The 27556-nt window shown below is 41.7% G+C and overlaps 1 protein-coding gene across 2 annotated transcripts in view; it reads left to right on the top strand.

Annotated features, from left to right (window-relative positions):
- ENOX1 (ecto-NOX disulfide-thiol exchanger 1) overlaps window positions 1-27556 on the top strand; it is a gene marked incomplete at both ends in the record, with an annotated part of 282081 nt that overhangs the window by 7937 nt on the left and 246588 nt on the right. The window lies entirely within an intron of this gene.

The following is a 27556-nucleotide window of genomic DNA, read 5'->3' as shown; positions in this document are numbered from 1 at the left end:
GATTTGATTATAACCATAGCCTCAGGGTTGGCAGCTCTGAAATGTCAGAGGTGACAACAGAAAGCTTCTTAAAATAAATTTTGAAAACGTGCAGCTAGATTAATTTCTTTCCATCTTAATATTTCTCCGCTATTTAATACCAAAAAAAAAAAAAAAAACACAGCCCAACCACTGACCATATTTCAGTTAGCAAGTTTAAGCTTAAATAAAGTTCTGTTTATGCAGAGTGGTATTGAGAGCTTCCCTTTTTAAAAAAATTTTTTAAATCTATCTTTGCACAATTAGCAAATTATTAAATGACCTTTCCTTCAAAGTCTGCAAGCACTTGCTTGTTTCCACTAGTAAGAGAACATGTTTTACAAGGTTCACATTGATTAATTGACAAATGCTGATAAAATCAAAGCAGGGCTAAAATGCAGTCCACCAGCATTTTAAATTACTTTTGTTCAATAGTATTCCAAGTGCCTATACATTTATGGTTCACCTTTCAATAAATATTACTGTCGTAATTGAAACATCTGTTGTGGAAACGTATGTCTGAAGATGACAATCAGGAACCCCAGCTAGGACTAAGCATTTCTATATCTGTATATGCTTTTCTGCTCAATTAAAAGCACTGATTGCTGTGAGCACTTCAAAGATGGATGCTTTATATTTTATGTGAAATGAACACTAACACATTTTAATACATTTTGAAATTCAAGTACCCTTGATTGACCTAAGTATAGTGTTCCATACATTCCTAGAGAGCTTAAGCCATAAAAATAAGTAAATAAATGCTCTAAACTACTAGCCTTATGCCATTCACTGAAAGCATGGCATTCCTAGCTCATTGCCACCCAGCTGTTTTGGCAGCTCTGCTGGGCTCCATTAGAGGGCCTGTAGCTTGGCTGTTTCACACTCATATGTGTTTCAGACATTGAAGATGCTTGGCCAAACCCAGATTCCCTTTTTTTACTCATAAGTAGCTGTCCAGTAGAATCTCTTGCATCCCAGGTCAAACCTGAAGGTGCTGAGGATACCAGCAGGAGAAAATATACGTTAGGTCATAGACTGTCCTGCAGAGTTCCCACACCCATCCTGTCGTGGTCCTTACTCACTGGATAGACTCAGAGATTCTGGTGCCTCAAGAACACCCTATCATGTAGATTCAGGGCTCCAACCAATCTGATAGTTTTGTCTGGGGCATCTTCAAAATTCCTGCCTCATCCCAATTCTTGGGAAATTAGATATCTTCCAAAAGTGCCTTTGACATACTCTTCTCAACAAAGTCATTCTAACTCAGCAAATATTTGCCAATTCTGCTAGATGCCAGGCCCTGCGCTGGGCCCTGGGGATGCAGATATAAACCCAGACAGATTCTCTATCCTGAGGGAGCTTACAATATCCAATCGTAACTGTCAACATTTGCAATTTGTTATTTGAGAGATGTCTTTACATAGTTTGCCAAATTTTTTTGAGTCCCCATAGGATGCCAGGCCCCATTCTAGGTCTTCAGTAAATATTCTAAATGTTTTCTTTGTCTGGTAATCATCAGAGACCACTATGTTCTGGTGGCCCCCTGAGGCAAATCTCATTTGCGAGTCTTCTGTGGGAACCACCCCAGTTGCTGGTTACCAGGTAACAGTTGTACTCAAGAGTACCACAGCTGCCAGACCTGGATTGGTCAGTGGAACTGAACTGAGACCACCACTCTGAACTCAAAGGATGTGCTGCCCTCAGGATGGGCGTGAAGATCCTGGAGCAGGAATGTGGGGCTGGTGATAATGGACTTCAGGACAATTTGGGCCACTTAGAATCAAGCTGATTGGGGAATGTAGAGGCACATTAAACTGACAAGCCAGGGCAGAGGGCTGGGCAGAAGTCACAATGGGCCAGTAAAATGGTAGAATTCCAAGTGACTGCCTAGAAGGTAAGGACAGTAGGCAGACTAGTGGAGGCAACCTGTTAGAATAGATCAGACAAGGTGAGTTGTTGGAGCCGGCAGCCCAGCCAGCACGTGAGCATTCCAGAACCTCAGCCCCTGCTGCTGGCATGGGTCCAGCCATCACAAGAAGGAGACATAAGGATGATAAACAGGGAGAAAACCTCTTCCACTGAACTTGGTCACAGGAAGTAAAATGTGCTCCTAGTCACCTAGATTACAGGCTGAGAGCAGAGCGGGCAGCGTGGCAGAGAATTTCTGAGTTTGGGCTCATTGCATTCTCTCAGCCCAGACATCATTAAGACAGCGTCTGGCATGCGATAAACACTGCGTCCTGAGAGGGAGGCAGGTTCCAAAATGAAGCGGTTTGTACATGGCAATATTATAAAAATTAAATTACACTGCCCTGGCACTTAATGGAGACCAAAGAAAAGCCACAGGAGAGTCAGACACATGAGGAGGAGGACCTAAATGATACACGCATTGCCCCTGTATCGATGTTGTTCCCTCCTTTGGTTTCTTTCCTGTGGGGTGGCATTTAGCAAGGAGAGCACAGAGCTGCACAGAACTGGGAAGCTGGAAGTGTGTGTGGTGAGCTGTGAGCTGGTCGGAGATGTTTTCCTTGTGGGAGCGTTTGGAAAGAAAGAAACGAAGAGGGAAGGGTGGAGGCCTGAAGCCCTGCAGAGCTCCCAGGTTTAAGTCTGCGAGATGCCAGAATCGGGTGACTTGCTTGCAGCTCGCCCAGGATCCCTTCTGATCTTCCCTCGGGAAGGTACTGCCTGCCCGTCTCCATCGCCCAGAGGCTCTTTTATGCGGATGGCAATAGCCACCAGTCAAAAGAGTAGGAAAGATTATCCCTTGTGGCCTTAATAAAAGTCCTGTCGTGCTAGTGTTGTGCGACAAACATGGAAGCTGTAAAACACAGTCTTTTCAAAATATCCTATGTCACCAAGTTGGGCGGGTGGGACATGACAAAGACCCCCTCAAACAGCAGTTATGCTCACTGCCGTTTGGACCCCTGAAGCCATGAAGGACCACAGAGCCATTCCTCACTCTGCACTCCTGAACCAATATTCCCTGTTTTGACACTAGATGGGGCATTGTTATTTTTACAGTGGCTCTCAAATGTGAATATGTAAAACCCAGAAGGATGAAAACATTTCTTTAGAACATCGTATCGTGCTGCCGAATCAGAGAACATTGGGAGAGGAAAGCCAACGCAAAGTGTGTCATCCAAACACTGGCTTTTCCTTTCCACCCGAGAAAACCGTGACCAGCCCAAGTTCATGCAGTGAGTCAGCAGCAGACCCAGAGCCAGAAGCCAGAACCCAAGTCTAGCGAGACCCAGGCAGCCCCACAGTCTGCACACCTGCCCGGGGAGGAGGGGTGACACGTGGATCTAGGGAGCCACACGCTCAGCTCTCCAAAGCTGCCTTCTTTTCCATGGGGAGTAATAAGAGGGTTAAGTCTCCAAGGCACGTCTTCCTAAATACACTCTTCCTGCGTCTTGGCTCTACTTGTTGATGGCTCAGAGAAAACAGTGAACACAATCCAGACACTTGGTTCATTTATCTTTTTAACCACTCTCTCTCACACAGGCACACACACCCATACACTTACACGTACACGCACACCTCTTTGAAAACATACCAATATGAATGAATTAACTTTTATAAAACGAATAAGCAAAACTATAACCTATTATATTTAGTTTCCAGCTGACTTAAATTTCCCTTAGGTTTTTAACTCCAGTTTCGTTAGCTTCTAGGCCCTGTGAAAACCCATCAAAGTCTTGTCCTCTTCTTGGTCTCAGCCTTTCAGCAGCATCTTCACTTGGGCATTACAGCCTCATGCTTCCTCCGTCCGGGTCTACCCAGGAGACCTTGCTTTCCCCCTTCCTTGTCGCTCTGTAGCAGAAGAGGGACACAGTACAAAACATGAAGTCAGCAGCCCAGCCTTTATCTCTATTCAAGAGACCAATGTGATTAAATGACTGGGAGAAAATGATGGGTTTCCCCTTGCTCTCTTCCCTTCTGACTAATAGGACCCAGCGCAGAGCAAAATTGTTACACACCCTGTAGTTGATAGCTCTTGGCAGACTTTTTTCTTAGCAGACCCTGTTAATGAGATCAATTTAACTTGTATTTTAAACAGACCGAAAAGGCATGATTATTGCAGTATGCTTTTCCTGATTTCATTGGTAGCACTTCTCACTCACAAACCTACAGTGCTAATTCCGACTATTACTTCAGTTATGGAATCATTCTCTCTCGGTTTCTACCGAGGTACTTTAAGTCCTCTCCTTCTTGTTACATGTGCTTCTAACCATCTAGGGTGCTTGTGAGAAGGGCAGGCCAGTGAGAAAGGAACCATCTAGTTTGTGATTCTTACGTCATGTTAGACTTCTCAAACTTGAATCTTTTTGAAGGAAAACACCTTTAAAAGTCTGATTTTAAACACTTGGTATGGATGGGTTGATTTTTTGTTTTTGTTTTTGTTTTCTCTGGCTTGGAATGCTCTCCCCTGCCTGGCCTAATCTTCTTCATCCTTTAAGACCCAGCTCAAATGTCATCTCTTCTGCTGAGCATCTACCCTCCCTACTCCCATGTTCCCTTCCAGAATCCTCACTCTTTACTCTGTGCTGCCGGAGCATTTGATTCATACCACGAGAATATAATCCCAGCACATTACAACCAGATATACATGTGTCTGTCCCACCAGACCAGTCGCAGGCTACTTGAAGGCAGGACCAGCAGACGGTAGTCATCTTGCATCACCTGCTCAGCACAGCAGATGAGGTGCCCTGGGACTTCTATACATATTTATGGGGTCGACTCAAATGATGGCAGCATCAGCTCTTTTAACATCAGGGTCCTGAGGTTTTGGAAAGTGTGTCAAGTAAATGTATAATTTTAAAACCATGGTCTTCTGAAATTTTCTGAAGAAAGAATTTTATATTCTTATTTTTAAGGGGAAAGTGTTACATAAAACTCAGCATATATTGCCTGCATCTGGGGATACTGGTCATGTGTTTGCTCCCCACATCTTAATGGGATAGAAATTTTTGTCACCAATTCACTTTGCCTTGTGTAAAAGATATATACTAGAAAAGTTGCGTGTAAAAGTGATGTCTGTAAATCAAGTTAGGTTTCAAAATGCACTAAGGGAGCAATTTAAAGACAATATTTTTCCAAGTGAAAGAGGATAATTTTCCAAGTGAAATGGATCATTTCTGGACTTACCAGAGAATTTGCCTGTTGTAGAGAAGTATTTTTCCTAGAATGATAAAAGCTCCCCTATATTCAAAATTCACCTGGCATAAATTTCATGCTTTTCCATAGTCTATTTAAAAGACTGGACTTACTGCTAAGATTTTAATTTATACAACAGATATTCTTGGCTTACTAAAAGTGAATAACTTCTCACTGTCATAAAATTGATATGTATTATGCATTATTTCTGGTTCAGTTAATTTAAAAATTACTTGTGTGGGCATTTAATGATTTTAACACAAATCTTCTTGGAAGGAGTCAGTATATTATACTCTTGATCTGCAAGTAGAGCTGGGGGCTGATGTGAAGGCTTACGCAGTCCCGGAATGTGGAAAAGGGGACCAGGCACCCATCTCAGGGAAATACTTACCATCCGAAGAACCAAAGATGTTGTGCTGGGAACTGAAGTTTTATACGAGTTTTATGTAAAGGTTTCCATTTTCCTTTTTTCTAGATTGGCCAAAGGGAATTGAAGAGAGGGGCGGAGGAGTGTAAGTTTGGGGTTACTGCTGTTAGAGTTTATAGTGACTGACTTAGTCATTGTCCCTTTGCATTCAGGGTGCAGGGCCACCACCATCTCTTCTCCCACCCCCCGGTGGTGGGCACAGCAGAAGTCCTTTGTTAATGCATTCACTGAGTTTGAAAAACGATATTCTTGGCTCTGAAACTATGCATTTAACACATCCTCAGCAAATGCCACGTGGCAAACCTAGTTCTTTTAGACTGTGGTTCTGCAGTGCATCAATAAAGCACGCGGGTGTTGGCCTTTTTCAGTGAACAAGATGAGAAATGTTGAGTACCTTTTAAATTAAAATGCAACTTTAAATATGCGCTCTCATTTTCATGGACAGCTGAGGCCTGCCTATGCTAATACGCAGCTGATCTTAGGTCTGCGGAGGGCTTGGGAATCGGTCACACCCAGTTCATCTTTGCCTGCTTTAGCGCCACCTGTGGAAGCACGGGGCCTGCTCTGTTCAATTCTCCCTACATTTAGGCGTTCAATTTCCCAGGAGATCTTTCTCGTGCCTGGACATTTCTCTCGTGAGCATCACATTGGGACCAACGTATATGCCTCCACCCAATTTTAATTAAGTAGTAAAGCTGATCTCTATTTATTAGAATTTCAAACATAGATATCCCCCCTCCAACCTCCACTTTAAAAAATGGTTTTATTGGCTGTGTCTTTTCTCACTCCTAAAAAATATCTAAGGAGAAACCCCCTACCTCATTGTGAGAGCTCATCCAACTTTGATTGCTGGTCCTTGGGATGAGGACACGCAGAGCCACGTGGTTGCCTGGAGGTTGCGTTTACCCAAAAGTGACCATTACGAGCAGACGCCCCGTACTGCCTTGGGGCAGGTAGGTTCTGGGATGGGCCTCCAGGTGCCAGAGTGGCATCTGACCTATTCCACTGGATTAAAAATTAAAATCTGTTTAGAAGCAAGCTGCTCACTTCTAGCCTGGAGCTTCTAGCAGTAATCCTAGGTTAATGAATGTGTTCCAAGGGAATAGCATTTCCTTCCTCCTTGCTTCAATTTCCCCCTCTCTCTTTTTGTTCTACTTTTCTCATCTGCCTGCTTTCCTGTTTGGACAGTGGCAACAACCATCATAATTCTAATAATCTGAGCTGAGATACTGATTTAGAAAGACGTACAGCCTTTGTAAGAAATGACACAGATTTAGCTTAGCATAAAGTAATTTTCAATCAGTTAACTGAAGTCTCTAGTTAATAGAGAATCCTTTTTTTGATTACAGCTGTTCGGGGGAAATTGCAAATAATATAAAAACAGGCTTACATCGTAGAATTTAGCTAATACCTAGGATGCGATAAGGAATTATTCCAATTTCTTAAAACTACATTTATACATCCAGTACTATGTATTGACTACTGATCTTCAGAATGATGATCAGAATAATCAGAGATATAAAATATGAATAGGACAGTTCTGTATTCTTTCTTTGTTTTTCATAATTGTGATTTTTTTTTTTTTTTTTTGGTGGTACACGGGCCTCTCACTGTTGTGGCCTCTCCCGCCGCGAAGCACAGGCTCCGGACGCGCAGGCTCAGCGGCCATGGCCCACGGGCCCAGCCGCTCCGCGGCATGTGGGATCCTCCTGGACTGGGGCACGAACCCGCGTCCCCTGCATCGGCAGGCGGACTCCCAACCACTGCGCCACCAGGGAAGCCCGTGATTTTTTTATTGTAGCTTTATTTTTATTTTTTTAAACATCTTTATTGGAGTGTAATTGCTTTACAATGGTGTGTTAGTTTCTGCTTTATAACAAAGTGAATCAGCTATACATATACATATATTCCCATATCTCCTCCCTCTTGCGTCTGCCTCCCACACTCCCTATCCTACCCCTCTAGGTGGACACAAAGCACCGAGCTGATCTCCCTGTGCTATGCGGCTGCTTCCCACTAGCCATCTATTTTACATTTGGTAGTGTATATATGTCCATGCCACTCTCTCACTTTGCCCCAGCTTACCCTTCCCCCTCCCCGTGTACTCAAGTCCATTCTCTACATCTGCGTCTTTATTCCTGTCCTGCCCCTAGGTTCTTCAGAACCATTTTTTTAGATTCCATATATATGTGTGTTAGCATACAGTATTTGTTTTTCTCTTTCTGACTTACTTCACTCTGTATGACAGACTCTAGGTCCATCCACCTCACTACAAATAACTCAATTTCGTTTCTTTATATGGCTGACTAATATTCCATTGTATATATGTGCCACATCTTCTTTATCCATTCATCTGTCGATGGACACTTAGGTTGCTTCCATGTCCTGGCTATTGTAAATAGAGCTGCAATGAACATTGTGGTTATGGTTCTTTTTGAATTATGACTCTTTTTGAATTATGGTTTTCTCAGGGTATATGCCCAGTAGTGGGATTGCTGGGTCGTATTTTTAGTTTTTAAAGGAACCTCCATACTGTTCTCCATAGTGGCTGTATCAATTTACATTCCCACCAACAGTGCAAGAGGGTTCCCTTTTCTCCACACCCTCTCCAACATTTAATGTTTGTAGATTTTTTGATGATGGCCATTCTGACTGGTGTGAGATGATACCTCATTGTAGTTTTGATTTCCATTTCTCTTAGTGATGTTGAGCATCCTTTCATGTGTTTGCTGGTGATCTGTATATCTTCTTTGGAGAAATGTCTATTTAGGTCTTCTGCCCATTTTGGATTGGGTTGTTTATTTTTTTGATATTGAGATGCATGAGGTGCTTGTAAATTTTGGAGATTAATCCTTTGTCAGTTGCTTTGTTTGCAAATATTTTCTGCCATTCTGAGGGTTCTCTTTTCATCTTGTTTATGGTTTCCTTTGCTGTGCAAAAGCTTTTAAGTTTCATTAGGTCCCATTTGTTTATTTTTGTTTTTATTTCCATTTTTCTAGGAGGTGGGTCAAAAAGGATCTTGCTGTGATTTATGTGACAGAGTCTTCTGCCTATGTTTTCCTCTAAGAGTTTTATAGTATCTGGCCTTACTTTTAGGTCTTTAATCCATTTTGAGTTTATTTTTGTGTATGGAGTTAGAGAGTGTTCTAATTTCATTCTTTTACATGTAGCTGTCCAGTTTTCCCAGCATCACTTACCGAAGAGGCTGTCTTTTCTCCATTGTATATGCTTGCTTCCTTTATCAGAGATAAGATGACCATATGTGCGTGGGTTTATCCCTGGGCTTTCTATCCTGTTCCATTGCTCTATATTCCGTTTCTGTGCCAGTACTACAGTGTCTTGATTACTGTAGCTTTGTAGTATAGTCTGAAGTCAAGGAGCGTGATTCCTCCAGCTCCATTTTTCTTTTTTTTCTTTTTTTTTTTTTTGCCGTATGCGGGCCTCTCACTGTTGTGGCCTCTCCCGTTGAGGAACACAGGCTCCGGACATGCAGGCTCAGCGGCCATGGCTCACGGGCCCAGCCGCTTCATGGCATGTGGGATCTTCTCGGACCAGGGCATGAACCCGTGTCCCCTGCATCGGCAGGCGGACTCTCAACCACTGCAACAACAGGGAAGTCCCTCCAGCTCCATTTTTCTTTCTCAAGATGGCTTTGACTATTTGGGGTCTTTTGTGGTTCTATACAAACTGTGAAATTTTTTGTTCTAGTTATGTGAATAATGGCTTTGTTAGTTTGATAGGGATTGCACTTAATCTGTAGATTGCTTTGGGTAGGATAGTCATTTTCACAATGTTGATTCATCTAATCCAAGAACATGGTATATCTCTCCATCTGTTTGTATCATCTTTAATTTCTTTCATCAGTGTCTTATAGTTTTCTGCATACAGGTCTTTTGTCTCCTTAGGTAGGTTTATTCCCAGGTATTTTATTCTGTTTGTTGCAGTGGTAAATAGGAGTGTTTCCTTAATGTCTCCTTCAAATTTTTCATCAATAGTGTATAGAAATGCAAGAGATTTCTGTGCATTAACTTTGTATCCTGCTACTTTACCAGATTCATTGATTAGCTCTAGTAGTTTTCTGGTAGCATCTTTAGGATTCTCTATGTATAGTATCGTGTCATCTGCAAATAGTAACAGTTTTACTTCTTCTTTTCTGATTTGTATTCCTTTTATTTCTTTTTCTTCTCTGCTTGCTGTGGCTAAAACTTCCAAAACTATGTGGAATAATAGCAGTGAGAGTGTCTTGTCTTGTTCTTGTCTTGTTCCTGATCCTACTGGAAATGGTTTCAGTTTTTCACCATTGAGAACGATGTTGGCTTTGGGTTTGTCATATATGGCCTTTATTATATTCAAGTAAGTTCCCTCTATGCCTACTTTCTGCAGGGTTTTTATCATAAATGGGTGTTGAATTTTGTCAAGAGCTTTTTCTGCCTCTATTGAGATGATCATAAGGTTTTTCTCCTTCAATTTGTTAATATAGTGTATCGTACCATTTTCATTGATTTGCATATATTGAGTAATCCTTGCATTCCTGGGATAAACCCCACTTGATCATGGTGTATGGTCCTTTTAATGTGCTGTTGGATTCTGTTTGCTAGTATTTTGTTGAGGATTTTGCATCTATGTTCATCAGTGTTATTGACCTATACTTTTCTTTCTTTGTGACATCTGTCTGGTTTTGGTATCAGGATGATGGTGGCCTCATAGAATGAGTTTAGGAGTGTTCCTCCTCTGCTATATTTTTGAAGAGTTTGAGAAGGATGGGTGTTAGTTTTTCTCTAAATATTTGATAGAATTCACCTGTGAAGCCATCTTGTCCTGGGCTTTTGTTTGTTGAAAGATTTTTAATCACAGTTTCAATTTCAGTGCTTGTGATTGGTCTGTTTATATTTTCTATTTCTTCCTGGTTTAGTCTTGGGAAGTTGTTCTTTTCTAAGAATTTGTCCATTTCTTCCAGGTTGTCCATTTTATTGGCATAGAGTTGCTTGTAGTAATCTCTCATGATCCTTTGTATTCCTGCAGTGTCAGTTCTAACTTCTCCTTTTTCATTTCTAATTCTATTGATTTGAGTCTTCTCCCCTTTTTTCTTGATGAGTCTGTCTAATGGTTTCTCAATTTTGTTTATCTTCTCAAAGAACCAGGGTTTAGTTGTATTGATCTCTGCTATCGTTTCTTTCATTTCTGTTTCATTTATTTCTGATCTGATCTTTATGATTTCTGTCTTTCTGCTATCTTTGGGGGGGGGTTTTGTTCTTCTTTCTCTAATTGCTTTAGGTGTAATGTTAGGTTGTTTATTTGAGAGTTTTCTGGTTTCTTGAGGTAGGATTGCATTGCTATAAACTTCCCTCTTAAAACTGCTTTTGCTGCATCCCATAGGTTTTGGGTCTTCATGTTTTCATTGTCATTTGTTTCTAGGTATTTTTGGATTTCCTCTTTGATTTCTTCAGTGATCTCTTGGTTATTTAGTAGTGTATTGTTTATCTTCCATGTGTTTGTAGTTTTTACAGATTTTTTCCTGTAATTGATATCTAGTCTCATAGTGTTGTGGTTGGAAAGATACTTGATACGATTTCAATTTTCTTAAATTTACCAAGGCTTGACTTGTGACCCAAGATGTGATCTATCCTGGAGAATGTTCCATGAGCAATTGAGAAGAAAATGTATTCTGTTGTTTTTGATGGAATGTCCTATAAATATCAATTAAGTCCATTTTGTTTAATGTATCATTTAAAGCTTGTGTTTCCTTATTTATTTTCATTTTGGATGATCTGTCCATTGGTGAAAGGGGTTGTTAAGTACCCTACTATTACTGTGTTACTGTTGATTTCCCCTTCTATGGCTGTTAGCATTTGCCTTATGTATTGAGGTGCTCCTATGTTGGGTTCCTAAATATTTACAACCGTTATATCTTCTTCTTGGATTGATCCCTTGATCATTACGTAGTGTCCTTGTTTGTCTCTTGTAATAGTCTTTATTTTAAAGTCTATTATGTCTGATATGAGCATTGCTCCTCCAGCTTTCTTTTGATTTTCATTTGCATGGAATATCTTTTTCCATCCCCTCACTTTCAGTCTGTATGTGTCTCTAGTTCTGAAGTGGGTTTCTTATAGAAGCATATATATGGGGCTTGTTTTTGTATCCATTCAGCCAGTCTATGTATTTTGGTTGGAGCATTTAATCCATTTACATTTAAGGTAGTTATCGATATGTATATTCCTATTACCATTTTCTTAATTGTTTTGGGTTTGTTTTTGTGGGTCTTTTCCTTCCCTTGTGCTTCCTGTGTAGAGAAGTTCCTTTAGCATTTGTTGTAAAGCTGGTTTGGTGGTGCTGAATGCTCTTAGCTTTTGCTTGGCTGTAAAGGTTTTAATTTCGCCATCAATTCTGAATGAGAATGTTGCTGGGTAGAGTAATCTTGGTTGTAGGTTTTTCCCTTTCATCCCTTTAAATATGTCCTGCCAGTCCCTTCTGGCTTGCAGAGTTTCTGCTGAAAGATCAGCTGTTAACCTTGTGGGGCTTCCTTTGTATGTTATTTGTTGTTTTTCCCTTGCTCCTTTTAATATTTTTTATTTGTATTTTATTTTTGATAGTTTGATTAATATGTGTCTTGGCATGTTTCTCCTTTGATTTACCCTATATGGGACTCTCTGCACTTTCTGGACTTGATTGACTATTTCATTTCCCATATTAGGGAAGTTTTCAACGATAATCTTTTCAAATATTTTCTCAGTCCCTTTCTTCTTCTCTTCTTCTTCTGGGACCCCTATAGTTTGAATGTTGGTGCGTTTAATGTTGTCCCAGAGGTCTCTGAGACTGTCCTCAATTCTTTTCTTTCTTTTTTCTTTATTCTGCCCTGCGGTAGTTATTTCCACTATTTTATCTTCCATGTCACTTATCCATTTTTCTGCCTCAGCTATTCTGCTATTGATTCCTTCTAGAGAATTTTTCATTTCATTTATTTTGCTGTTCATCATTGTTTGTTTGCTCTTTACTTCTTCTAGGTCCTTGTGAAACGTTTCTTGTATTTTCTCCATTCTACTTCCAAGATTTTGGATCATCTTTACTATCATTACTCTGAATTCTTTTTCAGGTAGACTGCCTATTTCCTCTTCATTTGTTTGGTCTCGTGTGTTTTTACCTTGCTCCTTCATCTGCTGTGTATTTCTCTGTCTTCTCATTTTGCTTAACTTACTGTGTTTGTGATGTCCTTTTCCAGGCTGCACGTTCGTAGTTCCCATTGTTTTTGGTGTCTGCCCCCAGTGGGTAAGGTTGGTTCAGTGGGTTTTGTAGGCTTCCTGGTGGAGGGGACTGGTGTCTATGTTCTGGTGGATGAGGCTGGTTCTTGTCTTTCTGGTGGGCAGGACTGCATCCGGTGGTGTGTTTTGGGGTGTCTGTTAACTTATTATGAATTTAGGCAGTCTCTCTTCTAATGGGTGGGGTTGTGTTCTTGTCTTGCTAGTTGTTTGGCATAGAGTGTCCATCACTGTAGTTTGCTGGTCGTTGAGTGGAGCTGAGTGTTAGCATTGAGATGGAGATCTCTGGGAGAGCTTTTGCCATTTGATATTACGTGGGGTCGGGAGGTCTCTGGTAGACCAGTGGCCTTAACTCGGCTCTCCCACCTCAGAGGCTCAGGCCTGATACCCATCCGAAGCACCAAGACCCTGTCAGCCACATGGCTTTGGCTAGAGGGTTTGGTATGTGGCTGTATGGCCTGGAAGTTCTGCAGCCATTGTTTCATGATGAGGTGTGTCATTCTCCTCCCAAGCATCATCTCTGCTCCCAAGCCATGCCATTACTCTGTCAATTGTGACATTTTTGAAGAGTACTGCTTAGATGTCTTGATTTGGGTTTGTCTGATGTTCTCTTACAACTAAACTGAGGTTATACAATTTTGGCAAAGATACCACAGAGGCAATACACACTTCTCAGTGTATCATATCAAAGGCCACATGCTGTCAATATAATCCTATCACTGGTCTTAATGTCCTTTTGATAACATCAGTTGAAACAATATTATTTTCCCCTTAGTAAATGAAATTATATCATTAATTAGAACATAGTATTCTATCATTCCAATGATTGAAGTTTAAATTTTCCATTTTAATAAAAATATGCTTTTATAAATATAATATACATTTTCACCTGGATTAACATGATTCTTCAATGAATTTTTTAATTGTAGTTAACACTTCTTACAGTATTCCAGTTTTAGGCATACATCTAAGGTAACTCTGATTTTTTATTTCCTGATCTATACAGTGGTTGTGAGAATCGGATGAGAATTTAAACGTGAAAGTGGTAGCATATAGTTGGTGCCTGGCAAATTTTAGGAAAAGTAGAATTCTGGTTTTGATAATTTTTTTATGTAAAAAAAAAAAAATCACATTACCTCTCAAGGTAGTAAAATGTTTAAAAAAGTCACAAGGGGCTTCCCTGGTGGCACAGTGGTTGGGAGTCCGCCTGCCGATGCAGGGGACACGGGTTCGTGCCCCAGTCCGGGAAGATCCCACATGCCGCGGAGCAGCTGGGCCCGTGAGCCATGGCCACTGAGCCTGCACGTCTGGAGCCTGTGCTCCACAGCGGGAGAGGCCACAACAGTGAGAGGCCCGCGTACCGCAAAAAAAAAAAAAAAAAAGTCATGAGTTAGTTAAATATCATAGTAACTATTGTTGGCAGTTACTACTGTTCAAACATATAGGAGCACATTGATCAAAATTAGTATAGAGATTTTTTACGTTTCTGGCTCTTGAAGTTAGCTTGTTTCTACTTCTTTAATTGCTCTGCTAGTATGAACTTCAGGATTTTTCCCATTGTTCTGTACCTAATTGTTAGACCTGGTAATTAACACATAAATGATATGAAAGCCCCAGATTCATCAGACTTTGAGGATATGACTTTTTAGATCTAGATAAGGAACAGGACCAGGGCTTAAATTATATTTCCTAGGTTAAACACCTGTCCCTATTTCACCCTTTTATTTATTCCGTATTTTAAAATTTGACTTATTTTGTTTAAGGAGGTATCCTATAGAACATCAAAGTTTTTGGAACTAAAGTGTTTTCTCATGGTAGAAAATCTAAAAATATCTTGTCTGCAGCTGTTTGTGATTTTAAGACTTCTGAAACTGTTTCCTCTGTCTATAATACCCTCCTGACAGATCTGTAGGCATATTGAAAGTGTTGCAGTGTGGCCTAAACATTTCATGAGAAAAGTCTGGCTCATTGCTCATTTATTCACTGAGCACCTGTGTTTTGCTAGGTAGGTGCTGGACACACAATCGTGAGCAAAAGAAACAGAATGCCTGCCTGTATGGAGCTTCAGTCTAGTAGAAGAGACAGGCATTGAGAGGGAAATAAATGGAGAAAAATATGTATTAACAAATACACAAAATGTTATGAAGTTAAAGAACAGGTTGCCATAAGAGAGGATGGTCATTAATCATGGAAGAGATATAAGAAAAGATTCTGCAAGTCAGGCCAACAACCATTTAGCCGGTGCTCTCTCTGCAAGGGTCAAAGCCAGGGATTCTGTAACAGCACGTTCATGAACCCTTGAAATTGGAAGATCTGAAAGGGCATCTTGTAGACTTGCCAGCCGACACTATACTGTTGAGTATAGAAGGTCAACCAGCTGCTGCTTTCAAAAACTGAAGGAAGCCTTCTCTCCCTCCCTTTCTTCTTTTAATTAATAAATCTGTTATTTATCCACTCAGTGCTCCCGTGGCTGTCAAATTTTGGTGCACATCAGAATCTCTTTTGGAGCTGTTCTTTAAAATGCCTGGACCTCACATCAGATCTACTGAGGGTTTGTTTAAAAATCTGAGGGTGGAAACCAGCATAGGCATTTGCAAAAACCTCCTCAGGTGCCTCTGGTGTCCGTCAAAGGCTGAGAACCATGGTGTGCCAGGCACAGAGGCTAGTTCTGTGGCTACTGAGAGAAGCACGTGTCTGCCTAGGGACAAACATGGCTTTGTATACTATATAAGTTCAGCAGTGGAAGCATTTGACTGCTCTGTGGAGAACTCACATTGTCCTCCTTTTGAACTAAACCTTCTTGTACCGTCATCTGTGTTTTCTGACTGCTCCTCCAGTCCTATCTCTCTGTCTCCAAAAGTTTCTCTCAGTCTATTTCCTCTCTCCATCTCCACTGCCACTGCCCCATTTTGCCTGGGCTCCAGGAATTACTTTAGAATTCCCCTCCCCCAAGCTTCTCTCCCTGTGGGCTGACCCTCAGTTTACTCTGAGAAGGTTTCTAAATTACAAATTTGATCCTATCGCTCCCACTTTAAAACACTCTGTTTGGTCTTCATTGCCTGTGGAGATCAAAGTCCCTAGCTTGGCCCGCGCCTATGTTTTCAGCATCATTCCCCACCATTTCACCATTTGCCCCACAAACTCCAGGCGATTAAAAACACTCATTTCTATACCACACCATGCACTTTTCAGCTAAGCATCTTTGCTCATAATGTTGTCAATGCCTGAAACACTTCTTATTCCAGTTTTCACCTTCATTCGTCCTTCAAGAAAATCTAAAATCACTTCCACTGGCAGAGTTGATTGAGTCTTCCTCTCTGTTCTTTATATTAACCTGTGTTTTAATGAATGTACCCCTTTGTCTATGTGCATACCTATATACTGACCTACCTATCTGGGCCAGCCCTCTTTGGAGTGAGTTTTTGTTTGCCTAGAACTTAAAATGCTGCTACAGACAGTAGGAGTTAACTAAATATTCACTGAGTGAGTAGGAAAAAGAGTGAATGAACCTGAAACTGGTTTGCTGTATCCCCTCCCACTGGTCCTAATTCCATTTTTTTTGGGGGGGGTGTATTACTTAACTAGCCTAGTCCATCATATATGTCTGCTTTTCTCCTAATATATGAAGATTACTCTCACCCTTTGTCTTTTTCCCCTAGTCACACACCTAGTAAGTGGTCATTTTAAAACTGACACCAACTCCTTGGGATTCCAGTAGTCATTATGGGTAGTTTCAGAGTTGCACTAAGTTCTCAAAGTCAAATGACCTCATCCTGATAAACTTGCTACAAACTCAGATTTTCAAGAGAGTAAAGTGGGTAGCGTTTAACCTAGTATCATATTACATTGGTTTCAGGATTGAGCTGCTGATTTCATAAATTCAAATGCATTTTAACAATCCTGCATTTTCACTCCCCTCCATTATAGGCCATTACAAGATGTTGTTATCTGTTAAACTTCTGATCTCTCCATCACATCTGAATGAAAGCCTTGCCAGGTAGAGTATGTTTGGTTGTAGGTTTTCCCCTTTCATTGCTTTAAATATATGGTGCCACTCCCTTCTGGCCTGCAGAATTTACGCTGAAGAATCAGCTGACAGCCTTATGGGTGTTCCCTTGTATGTAACTTGTTGCTCTTCTTTTGATGCTTTTAATATTATCTCCTTATCTTTAACTTTTGCCGTTTTAGTTACATGTCTTCACCTGGTCCTCTTTGGGTTGATCGTGTCTGGGCCTCTGTGCTTCCTGGACCTGGATGTCTGTTTCCTTTCCTAGGTGAGGGAAGTTTTCAGATATTATGTCTCCAAATATGTTCTCTGCCCCTTTTTCTTTCTCTTCTCCTTCTGGGACCCCTATAATATGAATGTTAGTACACTTGATGTTACTCCAAAGGCCTCTTCAACTGCCCTGCTTTATTTTTATTCTTTTTTCTGTTGAGAGTCAGTGATCTCCACTACTCTGTCTTCCGGCTTGCTGATCCATTCCTCTGTGTCTTCTAATCTCCTGTTGATTCCTTCTAGTGTACTTTTTATTTCAGTTATTATATTCTTCATTTCTGTTTGGTTCTTCTTTATATTTTTTCACTCTTTGTTAAAAGCTTCTAACGTCTGACTCTGTCCGTCCCACCTTCTCCCGAGTTCTTTGAACATCTTTACGATCATTACCTTGAACTCTTTATTGGGTAGATTGCTCATCTTCACTCAGTTCTTCTGGGGTTTTCTCTTGTTCTCTCGTTTGGAACATATTCCTCTGTCACCTCATTTTACCTGATTTACTGGTTTTATTTCTATGTGTTTGTAAGGTTAGTTATATCTCCCAACCTTGGAGAAGTGGCCTTTGGTAGGAGACGTCCTAGGCATCCTGGCAGTGCACTTCCTGCTGGTCACCAGAGCTGTCTATAGGCTTTAGGGGTGTCCCTGAAGTGGGCTTCATGGGTCCTTCTCTTGTGGTGGGCTGACTACCATGGGCAGTCTGGCAGGCTGGCTTCCCAGCCCTGTTGGTTGCCAGGCCCTGCCTTGTGTGGAGGCTGCTAGCCCACTGGTAGGCAGAGCTAGGTTCTAGGGTGGGTAGTTCTGGGACCAAGGGTCCCAGATCTAGTATCAGCCTGCTGGTGGGTGGGATCAGTTTCTGACACAGCTGGCTGCAGCGTCTGCGTGTCCCATAGTTGGTGTTGATCTGTTAGTGAGGGGGGTTGGGTCTTGGGGTGGCTGGATGAGGGGTCCAAGGTGTCTCAGAACTGACGTCGGCCTGCTGGTGGGTGGGGCTGGGGCACAGGGGTTCCTGGGGCTGGCGCCTGCCCACTAGGAACTGAGGCTGGTCCCTGGGCTATTGCTGGCCCACTGGTGAGTGGAGCTGGGTCTCAGGATCTTTGACTGCAGGTTGCTGGTGTTCCTGGGGCTAGTGCCCAAGTGGGTAGCACCAGGTCCTGAGTGCTCTGGCAGATAAGGCCAGGTCCTGTGGTAGCTTTGGCCTCAGGGGATCTTTAGGCAGCGTGTCTGCTGGTGGACGGAGCTGTGTCCCTTCCCAGCTGCTGCGTGGCCTGAGGCATCATAGTATTGGTGCCTACAGGCTATTGGGTGGGGGCAGGGCTGGATCCTGAGGCTAAAATGGTAGAGGGAGGATTCCAAAATGGTACTTGCCAGCATCAGGGTCCTCATGGTGGAACGAGCTCCCAGAAATGGCTGCCACCAGTGTCTGTATCCACAGGATGAGTTCCAGTTGCCTTTTGCCTCTCTGGGATGCTCTCCAAGATCAACAGGTGGGTCTGACCGGAGTGTCTATTTCCCACAGACCTCTGGCTCTCCCAAAAGTAAGCCCTGCTAGCCTTTCAAAGCCAAACATTCTGGGGGCTTATCCTCCTGGTGCAGACCCCCTGGGCTGGGGAACAGAATGTGGGACTCGGACCCGCTGGGGAGAACCTCTGCAGTTGTAATTATCCTCCAGTTTGTGGGATATGGGTCTTGCCTTTGCTGCATCTCTGCTCCCCCCACCTGCCTTGTGGTTCCTCCCTTATATCTTCAGTTGTAGAAGGTCTCTTCTGGTCTTTCTCATCAATTGTTGCTCTGTAACTAGTTGTAATTTTGGTGTGCTGGTGAGAAGAGGTGAGCTCAGGTCTTCCTACTCTGCCATCTTGGCCACTGTCTTCCCAGTATTGAGTCTCACACTTGCTTCTTTTTTTTTTTTTTTAACTTTTTATTTTATATTGGAGCATAGTTGATTAACAGTGTTGTGTTAGTTTCAGGTGTACAACAAAGTGATTCAGTTATACATATACTTGTATCTATTCTTTTTCAAATTCTTTTCCCAGTTAAGTTGTTACAGAATGCTGAGCAGAGTTCCCAGTACTATATAGTAGCTCCTTGACTGTTATCCATTTTAAATATAGCAGTGTGTACATGTCAATCCCAAACACCCTAACTATCCCTCCCCCTGACCCTTCCCCCCTGGTAACCATAAGTTCACTCTCTAAGTCTATGAGTCTATTTCTGCTTTGTAAATAAGTTCTCTTGTATTATATATATATATATATTTTTTTTTAGATTCCTTATATAAGTGATATCATACGATATTTCTCTTTCTCTGTCTGATGTACTTCACTCAGTATGACAATCTCTAGGTCAATCCATGTTGCTGCAAATGGCATTATTTCATTCTTTTTAATGGCTGAGTAATATTCCAGTGTGTGTGTGTGTGTGTGTGTGTGTATGTATGTGTATCACATCTTCTTCATGCATTCATCTGTCAATGGACATTTAGGTTGCTTCCATGTCTTAGCTATTGTAAACAGCGCTGCAATAAACATTGGGGTGCATGCATCGTTTTGGGCCATGTTCTTCTCTGGGTATAAGCCCAGGAGTGGGATTGCGGGATTCTATTGAGAATATCTGAGGCTCACCTAATGCCTTTCCTCTCCCTCTCCCACCACCACCTCAGGCTGTCATTCCGTGCTTGCATTGTTTATTATAACTTCCCAATTTATGAATTAGTTTGCTTGCATGTGTGGATTATTTTGCTCGCAGAAGGAAACTCACAAAAGGGGAACTGAACAATTCTGTGGTCTTTGTTGTTTATTGTTAATGACCTTCCCCCCAAATATTTCGATTTTTCCTTGTTCCTCCTCTTCAGATATTTTGAAACATATTCTGTGTACTACCTTTGGTTGTTTTTCAAAATGTTCAATCCCAGTCCTTCTGGATTTAGGCCTCTCCAGTGTTCTCCTAAGGAATCTTCTGTCACTTTTATGATTGTCTCTACTTTGTGTCATTGCTTCCATTTATTTCTCATCCTTGTAGAATCAGAATTCATCAGAGTTCTTGTAAAGACATGGTGAATTCTCTAATGGCATCCGCTTTTCTTTCACTAGGATTATGACTATATAGTTATGTGATCAAAATCTTATTTTTCAGAATCTCTTTTAAATTAGAGCTGACATCTCTGCGTTCATATTATACTTATCTTTTTGCTGGTGTTTTAAAATGTTTTTCCTAAGTCAATGGTGTGGATCTGATTAGAATTAATGTTCTCTATCCTCACTATTATGGAATCCAGGCTGGTATAGTAACTTTCTTCTAAGAGTCCAGTCATCTTCATGTTGTTATTGATTTTTTTTGCAGCTAGTCAATATTAAGGCTATTATATAGTTCTTTCCTGGCCTCAAAGTTTAAGAACAGACTCCTGCCACTCTTAACCTAGTTTAATTAAACCATTGGTAATCTGCTCTCCATGACTTTATTTAAAACTCTCTTAAAATCTATAATATTGTGTGTATTTTTTCGGTCCCTTGGTTAATGAATTCTGAGATTACTCTCTATGCTATAAAAAAATGTACATTATTGGGCTTCCCTGGTGGCGCAGTGGTTGAGAGTCCACCTGCCGATGCAGGGGACACGGGTCCGTGCCCCGGTCTGGGAAGATCCCACATGCTGCGGACCGGCTGGGCCCGTGAGCCATGGCTGCTGAGCCTGCGCATCCGGAGCCTGTGCTCCGCAACGGGAGAGGCCACAACAGTGAGAGGCCCGCACACCGCAAAAAAAAAAAAAAAAAAAAAAAAAGTGCATTATTTTCTTTCTACTAAAATGATCTCTTTTACGCTTTTGAGCAGTAAAACCCTAGTTTCGGTATTGCATGAGTTGGGGAGTAAATGCATGTTTATATTGTCAAGACTTTCCTAATCTTTTCAGTCTATCTTTTATTTAAAAAAAAAAAACACCTCACTTTAGTTTTCTAGTTGATAAGCTAGCATCTTTATGTAGGAAAATGTTTTACTTAGGAAGCATGCATTCAAATCCCTTGACATTTTCCTCAAAGCAACATCTTAGAGAATAAAAACTACCCTTGTCATTATATGGATACAGAGACCAATGTAATCTGAATGACTTCACTTCAGTGTACAGTAGTGAAGAGAGAGCAGCTTTGTCCTTTCAGTGGCCTCTCCCACTCTGATTTCACACATCAGCGTTTACCTTTCCCTTCCTGAGCCGCCTGCTTACTTTCCTTCTCTCTCTCCCTATTGAAGTATTTTTTATCCTTCGTGACTCAGCCTATATTTTTCTTGTCTACGGTACTTCCCTGGCACCCCAGAAGAAAATAACATCTCTTCTGTCTCTTTACCACACATTTCTATAATAACTTTTTTTCTTTAATATTACTGATTGTGACATCTAGTGACTGACCTCCTAGGTACTATAGAGACACATCATTCTGTGCTGTGCATGGTTGTAAAGACGGGTTAGTAGGCAGAATTTTTTTTTTTCTTAAACACTGGATTTAATATAAAAGCTAAGTTACAAGAGCCTTCAAAATACCAACTGCACATAATATTTTATATGTGTTTAAAAGAGAAATGAAATATATAAATCATATGTGTTTAAAAGAGAAATGAAATGAATAATGTACGAGTGACATTAGTTCATGTTTTAAAGTATGTGAGTCATAATTCTCCCCACACATTTCAAAACACCCAGGCATCATTTTTTTTAAAATTTTTATTGGAGTCTAGTTGATTTACAATGTTGTGTTAGTTTCAAGTCTACAGCAAAGTGAATCAGTTATTCATATACATATATCTACTCTTTTTAAGATTCTTTTCCCGTATAGGCCATGACAGAGTACTCAGTAGAGTTCCCTGTGCTATACAGTAGGTCCTTATTAGTTACCTGCTTTATATATAGTCGTGTGTATTTGTCAATCCCAGTCTCCCAATCCCTCCCCCACTTTCCCCCTTGGTAACCATAAGTTTGTTTTCTACATCTATGACTCTATTTCTGTTTTGTAAATAAGTTCATTTGTACCCACATATAAACGATATCATATGATATTTGTCTTTCTCTGCCTGACTTACTCAGTATGACAATCCCTAGGTCCATCCATGTTGCTGCAAATGCAGGCTTCATTTTTTAAAGGACAGTATTTAACTGAAACTGATGCTGGTTGCAGTGCTCAGTAGCTGGGCAGAGAGGTCAGGGACCAGGAGAATGTCACAGGAGGAGGTGGCTTCCCGTAATCTGTCCTCTCCCAGCTGCTTGTGGCCCTGTCTGTTGGGACTGGGAAGCAGAGGGGACCGTGCATATTGTGCCGCTAAACAGAGAGTCCAGGTGGTCAACTGTGTTCTGTCCAGCAGACCACACTGCCTCTTAACACTTCTTGACAGTTTCTAACAAGCAGTGCTGCTAAGAGTCCTGAGTTGTACATTGTTCCAGGTCTCAGGCTTCCTGACCAGAACAGTACGGCCCATCAGTTTCTAGCTTTAGAATAATAAAAGGGAAAACAAACGGTGTTTCCTGGTGAGATAGCATCCTCATAAGTGACCAGACAAATCCTGCTCGTAGGTCGGTCTGCTGTGTAGAAGGTACTGTGCTAAGAGGTTGATCATTCAAATTGCTCTCTGCCTTTACATGCCTGGGAAACTAGTTGGAGAGAAAACACAAACACAGACACACAAAGAAAATAACCATATACACCCACAAAAATCGGGCATGTTAAATGGCCAGAGGGGCATATGGAACACTGGTTGTCAAAATGCATTTGTTCCTCAGTTTGATGGTGGATACCAGCTTAACAATTTTTGCCATGTCTGGATCATCAGAGCATTTATTTAATTTTTTGTTTATATACGACTCAAAAAGTATCTATTTAAGCTTCTTCCTAAGTAATAATATCTGCAAAATCACATGGCTTTCTTCTAATACATGTTTGATACACATTAAGTTGAACTATATGAAGCTGCCGATATTTGACTTTTTTAAATCCACAAAAACATCCATTTCTCGTAGCTTAGAGTAAACATAACTATTCAAAATTTAAAATGATGGTTTCATGAGTCACATTAAATCCCTGGATATAATACCGGAGGAACATATCACCCTGGAGGAACTCTGGAGCTGGAGGGAGCAAGCCGTTGTTAAGGGTTGATCTTGTAAGGTTTCTCAGAGGAGGGGCGCCAGGGTGTGAAGCTGGAAGGAAGGATGCACAGACAAGAGAGGGAAGAGCAGGGATCACAGGGGAGAAGCCGTCCCTGAGGACGGGTAGGGGGCTGAGTGCGCCACCAGTGGGAAAGGAAAGCCGGTGGACCAGAGAGGGCGCTCCGGACTCCTCCGATGTAAATTCTTAATCCTCGCGTTTATTTGACAAACATGTTTTCAAAGCACATGAGCAGGGTTTTATGACCCTTCTTAAGTTTTCTGCAGATTACTCTGTTATGATGATTAATACCTTAATTAAGGTCAGGTAGCATTTCTGTTTGGGAGTATGCAGTTGTCTGCAGGCGGACCACAGTTGGAAAGAGCTGTGTAATGCAAGTGCAGGAGGTGTGAATTTGCACGCAGACAGCTGCATGGGGTGTGAGGCTCCGTGGCTGTCTCCCCCTTAGAGAGGCAAGCTTCCCAGGCTGTCAAATCCCAGAGAGGGCTCTCCTGCCAAAGGCAGCAACTGCCGGGGTTGAGGTTCCCTTCAGTTCATTCCAGAAGCTCCCCTGACCATTCCTGCGGACGTCTTTCTATCTTTCTGGCCCGTCCCTACTGTGCTGAAGACTCCAGCCTTGGACTCTCCTCCTTAGCAGGTGGGTAAGGCGGGTGACACCCGGCAGATTCCCCAGAGCTTACTGGGAGGGTGAATCAAAGGTCAGTTTCCCAGGATCAGTTTCCATGGCTGCCATGCCTGCAGGCCCAGGCTTAGCCCTGCCCGAGGTGTGTTCCAGCAGAGAACATGGAGACATCTGAGCACTGGGCCCTGGAACAGCATGAACTATATTTTCTTGGAATGAAAAGAAAACAACTTTGTGCTCATGTGTTGGAAAAACTCAGAGTGCTTCAGCTGTAGAAACGTGTCCTCATTACTTTTAGAGCTCAGTGTAATTTAGGAAAGTATGGGCAGGACTAATTATTTCCTTATATTTAAAGAGAATAAGTTTGTATGTGTTTTGGCAGTTTATTGGCATTTGGTATCCAGTGTTAACTATTTGTGTCTGTGGCAGAAAGAACCTGGCAGGGCTGCTCCCTTGCATTGATGGTCCCTGGATCCAAAAAAGAGCTTTGGAGGTCGAATAGACACCAGCAATAATAACCACAAAAACAGTCAATCCATAAGTTAATCTCAGAGCCAAGATGAGGGCCAAATTACCCACATATCTTTAAAATGGTACCGTTATTTTATTTATCGTGAGTCCAAGGACACCATAACTCCTGGTGATGGTTATATATCATGTTCCTTGAAGATGCAGTAGACTTCACTTGTATGAGTCATTCAACAAATTTGTATGTGTGCATTTTAAAATGTAGATTTTAGTATTATTCAGGTATGGTGAAGCCAAGAGATCAGGAGAAGGCTGCCATTGAAAAGATAGTGTGTCACTCACATTTCCTAAGAGGAGAGAGTATGCGTGCCACCCCGGGAGGTGGGTGGGCACAGGGGGAGGCACCAGGGTTGGTCAGGATGCGGAAGGAGCAAGGGAAGAAAGTGGGCAAGAGGCTTCATGATAGTTTCTGAGAGCAGGAACGGCTGAAGCAGGGTGAGCACGTGTGGGATTGGCTAGTTTGAATCATTTCATCGGGCTCTGAGGCACAGGGGCTGTCTTTAGTTGTCCGGTGCCTAGCCCTGGGGTGATTAGGGCAGGGGGATAGTGGAATCTGTTGAGGGTATGAGCTCTGGATTGGCTAGCTCACATTTGAAGATTATGCTCCAATTGTTTGCTGTCTTTAGGAATTGACCAGCCCTGGGAGAGGCAGCCCCTCCAGTGTCAGGAAGGGCCCAGAGGTTAAAGCATCAGGAAATAGAAACGATAAAAAAAAAAAACAAAAAACTAATGCAGTACGTATATATATGTATATATATGTACACACACACGTACACAGACATACACACTCATTCTACTTATTCAGTGCATTTGTGCAGGGGGAAGGGAGAACGCATGTCTGCTGTGTACCAGACGCTGTTTTGGTTGATGGCGATTTAGCAGGAAAAACATAAACAATTTTTAAAAGTCAGCTTGCCCTTATGGAACACCAGCTTGTCAAAGAAATAGTTATGTAATATAACCTCAAATACTGAGAAATCCTATGGAGAAAAATACAGCTGGTGGAAGGACAGAAGGGAACTGAAGTTACTATTTTGGGTAGGTCAGGGATGGCCTCTCTGCAGAGGGTGGTGTTTCAGTAGAGAAGAGACTAAGGGGCTAGAAAAGGGCAGACGTCCAGGCATCTGGAGGAACCACGGGTGCCGAGTCACTGAGAGGATCCTGCTTGGCAGACTCAGGGAACAGTAACAAGGCCCGTGTCCTGGGATCCCCGGGAGAAGAGGGGCTGTAGGAAATGAGGCTGCAGAGGTGACCAGAAGGCAGAATCCGAAGGACCTTGGAGGCCATCCAAGGGCAAAGGGAAGCTGTGTATGCTTCTGTGATGCTAGAAATTCAAGCCATATGAAGATAAGAGTTAAGCTTTGGTCTCAAAATGCAAATTAAATAGCTGTGTCTTCACTATTTGCTTCTACACTATTCAATTTTTTCAGTATTTATTTGAGGTGGCTTTGTTTGCAAATGGGAAAGCTTACTGTCTTTCTCCCCAAAGTTTTACATTTGGAAATTTTTTTTTACAGTTGAAAACAAACAAAAACTTACCCATATAATGCAAAAAGACAGCTTTAGATCAGGAGTGTTGGAAAATGACTCTCTGTACCTCTGGGTTCCTTGGCATATATGTGGCATTTAAATAAAATGAAATACAATTTGAAAACCACCACACTTCTGAAAATCTAGAAGAAGAAAAAAGATCTGGGAACAATCAATAGTTTGCTTTCATTTTCTGTTAAATCGTGATTTTTTTTGCACTTGGTATCATTTACTAAATATAAGTAAAATATACTCACAATCTACTTAACATAAGCACGCCCAGAAAGAAAAGCTCATTTCACATCTAATTGTGGATATTGTTCCTTTGTTAAAAATTCAGAGGGTTTATAAACGTGTCCATTAAGTACTGGAGTCTCCATTATTTCCCCAGCTCTTTTCCCACTGCCAATTCTGATCAGAATTTTAAAACACCCCTCTCTATGAAGGTGTTCTCTGAAGAACAAAAAGCGGGGGTGGGGGGAGGTAGGAATTATGAATATAACTAGAAAGACCTTCTGACCAAATATGCTGCGATTTCCGGATTTAGTTTCAATATAATGTAGGTAAATGGACAGGGGGAGACCATATTCTGTTAACCTCAGCATCACGTTACTGCTCTAAAGTTCTGCCTCTCAGTAGTCTTTAAATGTGGTATTAACTAATAGCTGGCCGGTTGTTTGGTTGTTTTGCTCTTTGGAAAATGGAGGAAACTGAAGAGTAGGCTGTTGGCTTAGCTTCTTCTCTGTTCTGGTTCTGACGCCCCTCCACCCACATTAGCGAGACCTAAGTCATGTACCACTTCTTTTTTTTTTTTTTTTTTTTGCGGTACACCGGCCTCTCACTGTTGTGGCCTCTCCCGTTGCAGAGCACAGGCTCCGGACGCGCAGGCTCAGCGGCCATGGCTCACGGGCCCAGCCGCTCCGTGGCACACGGGATCCTCCCAGACCGGGGCACGAACCCGTGTCCCCTGCATCGGCAGGCAGACTCTCAACCACTGCGCCACCAGGGAAGCCCGATGTACCACTTCTTAATACTGGGCATGTTGTTTGCTGCAGTGGACAAGACAAGCAATACTCTGCAGTTCAGTGTCTTGGTTAATCTCCATGTGGGGCCCCTATTGCTTATACTTCATGTACTTTCATTGATTTGGGTCAAGAATATGCACATACTAGAAAACTAATGGCAGGGAATTCCCTGGTGGTCCAGTGGTTAGGACTCGGCGCTTTCACTGAGTGGGTCTGGGATCAGTCCCTGGTTGGGGAAGTAAGATCCTGCAAGCTGCGTGGCATGGCCAAAAAGAAAAAAGAAAGAATGAAAAGTAATAAGAAAATATATTTAAAAACTATTAAAAAAGTAAATTAAATTTTTTTTAAAAAAGAAACAAAAAAGGAAACTAGTGGAGAATATAAAATAAGACTGTGTAACTGTACATAACAAAACTGTGATCACGTGGCATGGAGGAAAAACACTTTTCTGGATTTCATATGTAAATTTACAACCATTGTATTACACTTAATATATTTCAGAAATCACCTTTTCTCCTCATATGAACGTATTTTTGCAATTTAACTCAGCAAGAAGCTTGCAAATTCAGGAACAATTT

The sequence above is a fragment of the Hyperoodon ampullatus genome (assembly GCF_949752795.1).
Source record: "Hyperoodon ampullatus genome assembly, chromosome: 16".
Taxonomy (NCBI): domain Eukaryota; kingdom Metazoa; phylum Chordata; class Mammalia; order Artiodactyla; family Ziphiidae; genus Hyperoodon; species Hyperoodon ampullatus.
Note: the sequence above shows the minus strand (reverse complement) of the source record. Positions and strands in the feature narration are given on the sequence as shown.